We start from the raw sequence: 8,968 nt of genomic DNA, 5'->3' as shown, positions 1-8,968 counted from the left end.
TTAGCAGTGGGAGAAAACCACTTCAGCAAGTACAGTAGAATCTGCCAGAACAGCCAGACGCTGTATCTGCAATAGATACGAATGAGATCAAAACAAATATAAAAGAAAAACAAGAGAAACGCAGATCTTTTCAAGGAAGCTGGGAGACTGTATAAATTTTATATATAAATGTTATATTTTTAAACGCTGCAATAACAGTTCTGCTTGTGAAGCATCCACACTATAATCTGACAGAACAGGTGATTTATTTGCACTGTGTAGAGCCTTATTTTTCCCCATTGGTGCTTGAGCCCCGCAGCACTCTCAGAATCGTCGCCTGTGCACCTATTATCAGTGATTAAAGCCTGGTTTTCAAACAAACTGATTATCGCTCACCAATACTGTATTGGTATAAGAAAAGTATGTTTTTTAAAAAGTAATTTCAGCTTCCAATCACTTAAAATATGCTGACGATAACGTAAACAACACCAAACTACAGACAGGGAGTCCCAAGCTTTAAACTTGTTTCTGTTTTTAAATAAGAACTCAAATTTATTATGAATATTGTGTTATTATGTTTTAAGCAACATGCTATGATAGTGTTCATATATGGTAATTGTTTGTTTATTAGTTTTCAAATGTTTAGTAAAACGTGACCTATTGTTTGACCTCGTTAGTACAACCGGCCCCCTTTGCTAATGATATCTTCAGTCAGGGTCGTAACCAAGTATAAATCTCCACATTTTTGTAAAATGACTTTACACTTACTTCTAAAGATGCAACGTGTTTCAATAAATTCAAACGATAAACTTCACATGCCGTGCAGAGGGAGAACACAAAAGTAAAACACTATTAAGTGGGATTGACATTGCAAGGGAGGTGAAGGAAGATTTTTTAAAATTAGTTATCAGTTAATCACAAAATCGCAATTTACAAGATTAAATATGCTACTATACTCCTCCAGGGCTCTGCCATAATAGAGTCACAGGACTGTGATACTGCACGGCGATTGACTCAGTGGTTATGTAGGATTTTGCAAAATTAGAAGCCTGGTGTATAACGAGTTCTGGAAAGAACTTAACGTGGTGTTTTAACATCAGAAAGTAGGCACTGGGAGATGAATAATCCTGGTTTTAGCTCAGTTTTGATGCAAATAGTGTATATCGCGTTTTGCATGTAAACTCTTCATATGCTTGATATTAATGACGTGCTGACCAGTATAAGGTAATTACATATAGTAAAAGTAGAGTCTCTATGGCAATGCAAAAGTTCAAAATTCTTTCAGCCCAACTTTCAACTTAGATGGCTTACCAAAAGATTTTCCGTAAAGACATTCATGATCGCACTCTCGTTATGTTACTTCAAACGGATCACTGTCGTTTATTTTCTTCAAAAAAATCTCTTTGTTAGTTAAAACATGACCAGAAAAACAAACAAAGAAACAAACAACGTGTTTCAACACAACCGTGCTGATGAAGACACAAGAATAGTGTTCATAGCCAGGAGCAAACCACTGTTCTCTATAAAGAACATTGCTCCCCATCTGAAGTTCACCAAAGAGAACATAGATGATCCACAAGACTTCTGGAACAGTGTTCTCTGGACATACAAGTCAAAGGTAGAACTTTTTGGCCTCAATAAGAAACGTTATGTTTGGCGAAAACCAAACACTCCATTCAAGCATGGTGGTGGGAGTGTGATATTTTGGGGCTGCTTTGCTGCCTCAGGACCTGGACAGCATCATCATTGACCATGAAACCATGAAACTGGCATTGTGTCAGAAAACTCTAGAGGAGAATGTCAGCTGAAGCAGAACCAAAAGTGGGTCATGCAGCAGGGCAATGATCCTAAACATACAAGCAGATCTGCAGAAGAAGAAATTCTTGTTCAATCATTTTTGCTTAAATAAATGTTAAAAAAGTATGTTTTTGTGTCATTTGTTTAATCAGGTTATCTTTATCTATTATTAGGACTTAGATTAAGATCTAATAACATTTTAGGTTTGAAATATGGAAAATGGATTTTCCCAGGGTTGTAAAAAAGAGTCGTGAGCAGCACTGCACATGGTGTACAGTAACTGTGACACTTTGACAACCCTGCACGTCTATGTAAATATATATGACACTGTGGTTTGTCAAAGAAACAAGGACCAGGGGTCACAAATGGAGTTTAGAAAAAGGGGCATTCAGAACAGAAAATAGGAGACACTTTTTTACACAGAGAATTGTGAGGGTCTGGAATCAACTCCCCAGTAATGTTGTTGAAGCTGACACCCTGGGATCCTTCAAGAAGCTGCTTGATGAGATTTTGGGATCAATAAGCTACTAACAACCAAACGAGCAAGATGGGCCGAATGGCCTCCTCTCGTTTGTAAACTTTCTTATGTTCTAATGTTAAGTATTCACCCCCCTGCAAAGTTTTCACATTTTGTTGGCACCTGAGCGTACTCCATGATGCTTTCAAATTAGACTTTACATGTAGAATCTACACAAACTACTCCACATTGATAAAGTTAAAAAATGCATATAGAATATAAGTAAGATTTACAGAGAAAAACAGATTAATCTCAGTTGCATAAGTATTCAACCCCTTTGCTACTGCAGTCTAAATCAGGTCCCTTTTATATCCTGCACCTGGCTCTAATTTTTAATAGTTGCCAGTTGCAGGTGATAATTAATAAATTAAACAAAAGAATTAAGCTAAACTAAAGCAATTACCTTGACAGGGAGGCTTTAACTCTGTCCCTGCCATAAACAAACCATTCTTTGGTTTGCAGGCTCCGTCCATCCTCCATCGCATCCATCCATCCGTCCGTTCGTCCATCCATCCATCCTCTCTCTCTCTCTCTCTCTCTCTCTCTCTCTCTCTCTCTCTCTCTCTCTCTCATGCCACACTCACTCTGTGTCTCCCCAAAGCTAACCACTCCTCCAGACAAACTTTCCACCTGGCTTTTATGGTCTGTGACTGGAGCCCAATTAACAATGAACTAAATAAGGCTCCAGCCACATTCTCACATGTATTTTTGCAGGGAGGAATTTAACCCCCTCCCTGCCAGTTCCAACTCCATGATCTGCATTTAAACAATTACATCAAAACCTTTATTTTGCATAGATATTTATTACCAGTATTGTTTCTATCATACGAATAAAAGTTCCCAGTTACAATGATAGCTGTTTGTAACCGTCAAAAAATATATATATATATATATATATATATATATATATATATATATATATATATATATATATATATATATATATATATATAAACAAATAAATAAAAGAAACCAAAAAAACTACAGAGCACTTTACCATCAATTTAAAATGCAAGACGGTTCTTTTACAGCCGGTAGTTCCTTATAATCTCCATAGAAATGGAACATCACTATAGTTCCCTATCAAATTAAAACAGTCAGTGCAATGAATCCAAAATGCTAACTGCAAAGCACTGTAGCTGCAAATACATACGAAATTAAGTTTCAAAAGAAATAGCGAGCTTCCCGGTTCTTTCGTTTAATCACACAGTACACACAACGTCTACAGCAGGTAATACAATGAGAGTAAGGAGGCAAGCCCCAGTTTATAACCCCTGACCCCGAGGTCTTATCCCCGTTACTTGAAGGGGGCGCGCGCACCTTACTACTACTTCTACAAAACCAGAGCGTGCATGGCTGCCAGGTCCAAATCATTATAAAAAACAGCCACAGGCCACCTGCGAGTACCACCTTTGACAGAATACAGCCGTGCCATTTGATCCAGTATATCCACAAAGTACTTCGTAGCGTTGTAAAACGCAACAGTCTCCGGCTTTCGTTTAGCATGTCCCGTTGGTCACTTATCTTTGCAGAGAGGTTAGAGTGTGTACTTTTTTTTGCAGCTTCACGCTCAGGCTGGCACAGTCGTTCTGCCTGAAAAATGTAGTTTGCATAATAATAATACACAATGTGTAGAATGACTTTCATCAGTGTTTCAAGCACTCAACAGGATTATAATACATTCTTTCACAATGACTTTGATTTAATTACAAAGCCCAGACTAAATTGTAGGCTATATTGTATTGATTTCAATATGCCGCATAAACTGCGGGTCTGGCGGTTGAAGAAGCAAGTGCTTATAACTTATTCATTTTTACGATTCTGCAGCTGAAACACTGTGTGGGTATTTAATTCAAATATTTATTAACACTTAAGAACGGACATGCACGAGATATTCACATACGCGGAGATACTTAAATTTGAATTGCAAAAGCCCTTCAAAAAGCGGCTATGGCAGCGTTAGTGTTAACACTATTTCATAAGCACAAGGGCCAGTGGCGCAATGGATAACGCGTCTGACTACGGATCAGAAGATTGTAGGTTCGACTCCTACCTGGCTCGTGGCTTTTGTTGCATGCATTTTTCCCATCGGCTAATTGAATAAAATTATTCTTTCCAAAATAACAGTCCAGATTGATCATTTCCCAACCGATTTATTAAATAAAAAGCAACCATTGGAGAATGCAGGCATCGATCCCATTGCCTCTCACAAGTGAAGTGCGTGCTCAACCCCTTGCACTAATTCCCCACAGTGGACAAGATCAGGCACGTTGTCTTCATGCAAAGAACTTTCTCTTATTTTGATTTTTCACACAGCTATTTTAGATTTTATTCATTTTTCTCCCTCATTAGCAGGAGAAAGACAAAACATTCAACACTGAAATTGTCTCCGAGGCAGAATTGAACAAGCATTTGAACAAGCATTGAGCTATCAATGGGGTGGCTGTTCACGTAGGTCGTTGAACACAATACACAGTTCAGCAAAAGGCTGGCAAGCTCAGGTGACTGCTGGTCAATAGCTGCCACCACTGTTGCTTGTTGTTGCTGAAGGTGAGTTAACAGTGATTGTTAAAAGCAGGGGCCAGTGGCGCAATGGATAACGCGTCTGACTACGGATCAGAAGATTATAGGTTCGACTCCTACCTGGCTCGTGGCTTTCTATGCATGTATCTTTTTCACTCGGCTATGTGAATCAAATTGCAACTTAATATTTTTATTCATCAACGTCATACATAACATTTTCAGAGCAGAAATACCGTATTTACTTCAAAACAAATATTCTATTTCTTATTTCTTTAAACAAAAAGATTGCATACACATAAACATGAAAAACTGTAATAAAATAAACTTTAGGCAATAAACTTCTGTGTAAACAAGTGTAGAAAGCTGTATGCACATATACAATTATAAAACATAAATAACTAGTTATAAAAGTATCACATAACTTATGCAACGTGAAAGCGCTTTGAGAGACACGGCTCTGCCTGTATGTTCAGAGATCTATTACAGCTTTCTAAGTACAATCTATGCAGAAAACATGCTTTTCAACTGTACCAGTGCATTTGCCACAGACTGCCTTTTCACAACGGGCGCAGACATCAAAAGTTCTGTTTTTATTGCATTTAGCAACTTGGTATTGTCTTTTATTCTATGTGCCGGTGGTCGCAGCGCTGGCTGAAGGTTGAGGGGCATTTGCCAGCCTGATTTCGTGTCTCTTATCAAAATGTTTTTGTCGTAGCTCCAGAGCTAGCTGTAAAATAAAGTCCCAACGAGTGATTGCGTTGAACGTGCACTCCTTGTAAAAAAAACCAAAGCGTGCATGGCTGCCAGGTCCAAATCATTATAGAATTCAGCCACAGGCCACCTGCGAGTACCACCTTTGACAGAATACAGCCGTGCCGTTTGATCCAGTATATCCACAAAGTACTTCGTAGCGTTGTAAAACGCAACAGTCTCCGGCTTTCGTATAGCATGTCCCGTTGGACACTTATCTTTGCAGAGAGGTTAGAGTGTGTACTTTTTTTTGCAGCTTCACGCTCAGGCTGGCACAGTCGTTCTGCCTGAGAAATGTAGTTTGCATAATAATAATACATGTTGTGTAGAATGACTTTCATCAGTGTTTCAAGCCCTCAACACGATTATAATATATTATTTCACAATGACTTTGATTTAATTACAAAGCCCAGACTAAACTCTAGGCTATATTGTATTGATTTCAATATGCCACATAAACTCGGGTCTGCAGGTGAAGAAGGATGTGCTTATAACCTATTCATTTTTACGATTCTGCAGCTGAAACACAGTGTGTGTAGTTAATAAAAATGTTAATTAAAACGTAAGAACGGATATGCACGAGATATTCACATACGCAGAGATATTTAAATTTGAATTGCAAAAGCCATTCAAAAAGCGGCTATGGCAGCGTTAGTGTTAACACTATTTCATAAGCGCAAGGGCCAGTGGCGCAATGGATAACGCGTCTGACTACGGATCAGAAGATTGTAGGTTCGACTCCTACCTGGCTCGTGGCTTTCTGTGCATGCATTTTTCCCTCAACTACTTCAATGAAATTACAACTTAATATTTGTATTCATGAACGTCGTACGTAACATATTCAGAGCAGAAACACTGTATTTACTCGTAAATGAATGTTTTTTTCTTATTTGTTTTAAAAAATAGCACATATCATAAATATGAGTAACTGTAATAAAATAAACTTTAGGCAATAAACTTCCATGTAAGCAGGTGTGGAAAGCTGTATGCATGCAATTATAAAACATAATAACCAGTTATAAAAGTATCACGAACTTACGCAACGTGAAAGCGCTTTGAGAGACACGGCTCTGCCTGTATGTTCAGTTTTATTACACCTTTGTAAGTACAATCTAGGCAGAAAAAACGCTTAAAAACTTTACCAGTGCAGTTGCCACAGACTGCCTTTACGCAATGGGCGCAGACATCAAAAGTCCTGCTTTTATTGCATTTAGTAACTTGGCATTGTCTTTTATTCCGTGTGCCAGTGGTCACAACGCTGTCTGAAGGTTGAGGGGCATTTGCCAGCCTGATTTCTTGTGTCTTAACGAAATGTTTCTGTCGTAGCTCCAGAGCTAGCTGTAAAATCAAGTCCCTCCTTGTTATTGGCTTGCCCACGCACTCCTTGTACAAAACCAAAGCGTGATTTACTCAAAGCCACAAAGTGGTTCGACACATGGAAAATGCTGACGCCATAGATTGCTGACTAATGCCATGATGTGTGCATTGCAATTAAGATGGGTGCAGTTTGGGAGCAGCCCTTGCAAGGTAACTTTATATGCTTTTGACATGTAGCTGACATGGTCTGTGACATTGTGATATCAATGCCGTACTTCGCTATTGTTTTAATGACAGCCTGGCCTACTGTTGTGTGGTTAACATCGTCAAGATGCAGTGTATCTACTAGGTAAGCTGTAAGTTCCCTGAATTAGTGGTAGTTGTCTGTATCTGTTGTGCTGTTGGCTCTGCCCCTCCCCCTTGTCTCGGAATGGCGCTGAATTTGAATCCGCTGCTCTGAGCTTCAGCTTGTTATTAGAAAAAGACACCCAGCTGTTAGGGTTTAAGCAGGCAGGTCTATTGCATAGGAAAGAAACACCATTGCTACTGATTGTAACTTCCCCTCCTGAATTCTATTTTTAATTACCTTATTGCGACTAATAGAATGTTTGATTGAGTAATTGCACTTTATATAAATTCTAGTTTATTTGGTTATTAATGGTCTCTATTCTGAATAACTCTGTCAATAACTTGCCCCCATTTAACTGAACGTGGCTGTAAAAGTTTCCCTTTGATCTGTTTCTTTGTACTATATTAGAATCTACCTTTTTTGTCTGTGCAATAGACCTGCCTGCTTGTGGCAAAGTGGCTTGCAGTGTACAGTTGTAGGAGTGATGCAGTCTTTAATCAGGAGACAGACCATTGTAATGCACCCAGAACTGGTTTTTAATTATAATCCTGGTCTGGTGACAACAATGTGTAATGCACTGGAAACCAAAAAAATGGGTTGCATCCCAAATAATAAACACAGTCAACAGTGCGCACACAATACACAAACACGGTCACCAGTCCTGGGTGAGTGCTGTAGTTCTCGTGGTGCAAATACAATTAATCGTGGTAACAAGTGACGTGATGTCTGGGTTTGTGCTGACCTCTGGCGACAGCTCCGGATGTGTTTAGCCGTCTTCTATATAACAAGTAACAGTTAGAGACAAAACAAACAAAACACTCACGCACGATATAACACAGGTCCTTCTGGATGGTTCCTTAACCAAAACAAAGGAACTGATTACGTTTCTTTGTCCCCTTTTTGTACCGTTACACATGACCCCTTGGTAAAGGATTGCAGCCATTCCTCCAATCCGCGGATGCACATCATTTCTCTTCCGGGACGGTGAGTTAGTGCACCGAAGTTCCACCCCCTTCCTAGATGATCAACTTCCTTTTAACCCTGGGAATGAAGTGTCAGGCCAAACAGTCCAGGGTACTCTGTGCCCTCACAGGTCGGAAGATTTACCACCAAGAATCATTCTATTTCTGTCACACTGCTGTTTGCAAATTTTGTTTATGTGATGCATAGACTATAACCAGTAATTCATTGGTGAAGGGATTTTTATTATAAACAATTTGTTACATTTTTACTTCTTGGTGATGTCTCTTTGTTCTTGCCCAGTATAGTATTTTGCCCGATATAACAAACCTGTACATATTTTAGGTGACTTAGTAAATTGAAACTAAATTGTGAAGGTGCAATGCCTTCAGTAGCGTAGTCTGGCTACATATAATTACAAGGGACTGCCAGCCTTTTTCAATTGTTGAGAATGAAGGCTTCAGGAATTTTGAAGACTCATGGCTCCCCAATATATACTCCCCAGCAGGAAGCCTCTGAAGAACATGGTTACTTGTCAGTATGTAACCCATTTGTCTGACGGATATGTGGATGTCCATCAACACTGATGCATATATTGCAGTGACGTGTCACCTCTTTACTGACCACTTCCAACTCACCAGTTTTTTCCTTGACATCTCCCATTTTAAAACAATGCCTACACCCAACCACATAACAGTCACTACAGAATGCAATGGACACCTGGGACACCCGTGAAAAGGTTACTACCTTTATCACTAATAATACAACAAGCATGG

General features: G+C 39.1%; 3 non-coding genes across 3 annotated transcripts; all 3 read left to right on the top strand.

Moving 5' to 3' along the window:
• The first annotated feature begins 4,281 nt into the window (after positions 1-4,281).
• On the top strand, positions 4,282-4,354 carry trnar-acg. The gene has a single exon. It is a non-coding gene; the product is annotated as a tRNA-Arg (tRNA).
• A 517-nt stretch (positions 4,355-4,871) lies between these two features.
• trnar-acg lies at positions 4,872-4,944 on the top strand. Its single transcript has one exon. It is a non-coding gene; the product is annotated as a tRNA-Arg (tRNA).
• A 1,302-nt stretch (positions 4,945-6,246) lies between these two features.
• Positions 6,247-6,319, top strand: trnar-acg. The gene has a single exon. It is a non-coding gene; the product is annotated as a tRNA-Arg (tRNA).
• Positions 6,320-8,968: the final 2,649 nt, after the last annotated feature.

This window comes from Polyodon spathula, unplaced genomic scaffold (assembly GCF_017654505.1).
Source record: "Polyodon spathula isolate WHYD16114869_AA unplaced genomic scaffold, ASM1765450v1 scaffolds_2251, whole genome shotgun sequence".
NCBI lineage: Eukaryota > Metazoa > Chordata > Actinopteri > Acipenseriformes > Polyodontidae > Polyodon > Polyodon spathula.
Note: the sequence above shows the minus strand (reverse complement) of the source record. Positions and strands in the feature narration are given on the sequence as shown.